The sequence below is a fragment of the Phytophthora parasitica genome (assembly GCF_000247585.1).
Source record: "Phytophthora parasitica INRA-310 unplaced genomic scaffold supercont2.36, whole genome shotgun sequence".
Taxonomy (NCBI): Eukaryota; Oomycota; class Peronosporomycetes; order Peronosporales; family Peronosporaceae; genus Phytophthora; species Phytophthora nicotianae.
The window spans coordinates 566,001-567,444 of record NW_008649022.1 but is presented as its reverse complement, the minus strand read 5'-3'; positions in this window follow the sequence as shown (position 1 = coordinate 567,444).

Genomic DNA, 1,444 nt, shown 5'->3' with positions numbered 1-1,444 from the left:
TATTGTCAGGATCTGATGTATATGTTTCATGATCTGGGTGTATTGTCGTGATCGGGACTGATCCTCCAAGATCCAGCCATAAGACACAAGTACTACACTGTAGATCAGACAAGATCCTGCGCTAAGGACAGCTGGACGACGAAAATAAAGAAGAAAGAACAGGTACATAGCTGGAGATAATAAGCCAAATAGCTGTGGGGGTAGAGATAGTTGATGTATAGGACCTAACAATAAATCAGACTCGAATTTGCATTGTGCTACACAAGTGCCTTCATGCTTTCAAGATCCAGAACGACATTAGCCGCAACGAGCTCAGCGAAGGTTGGGAATAGCAGATCTAGTGTTGATTGCGATACCTGATAGCATTTTGGCCACATCATACCATCTAGTGAAGTTTCCCTTACAAGTGCAAATCAAGGAGGTTAGCCAGATTACGGCTTGGACGAGAATACCTATCGACTCTCAACTATCGAGATCCCCCTATAGGAAGCGGCATGCACGGCAAGAAGGAAACCCAAGGTGACACACTCTCAAGCACGACGACAAGGAACTTAAGAAATACACCCTCAAGGCAACCCTCGGTCAAGATCCCAGATCGAGACCTCCAGATCCTCCAAGATCGAAGTACTCGCTTTTGATCTAGACCCTACATCGGGCGTAGGGTTACGATCTTCCACTACTACTCCACCCAATCCACACATCTCGCCAAGACATTCAAGCTTCACCCACTTAAGTTTCTCTGCGGTTACCAGAGGAGCAAGACCCTGCTTTATCGACGGGTACACAATGTGAACAAGTTCAGCCGATCGTGGATCATCGGGGGATAGTCGGTGTCTGGGAACTGTTTGGAATTCGGATCCAGCAACTCGTAGATTTCTGGTCCAGCTTCACCACAGACACATTGAACATGTCACTAAGAGGGAAGTTGTGCGTTTTACACTATGAACTGCGTGTCCTATATAATTAGATTGGTGTCTTTGTTGATTATATTACAAGAATCCGCGTAAAGCGCGACGTCATTCAGCACACTTCTAAGCTTTTCACGCAGAACGTCGCTTGTTATATCTCTTGCCGCAACATCATTCTTCTCTAGTATACGCTCCATTCTCTTCTCCAGCTTGCTCGGCAGATCCGTCTGTGCGAACTATTATTTGTTATGCTTCTTATATAGCTCAATGTACGGTAGAATATCGGATGGCTGCATTTATGACGACTCGCCAACTACCAGCTGCGCGTGTAGCTTTGGTAAATTTTGCTGGGTTTGCAAATATGCATGCTGAAAGTAACGGATGGTTTGTTGGAAGGTGCTGGAATTGAGACTCAGCATATAAACAATTAAAACTAGACATAATACGAGAATTTCAGCCATACAAGATATGTCACAGAAAACAGGAAACACAGTCTTCCAAACGGCTTTTGTGTTGCCATGCCGTGCCTGTAAAAT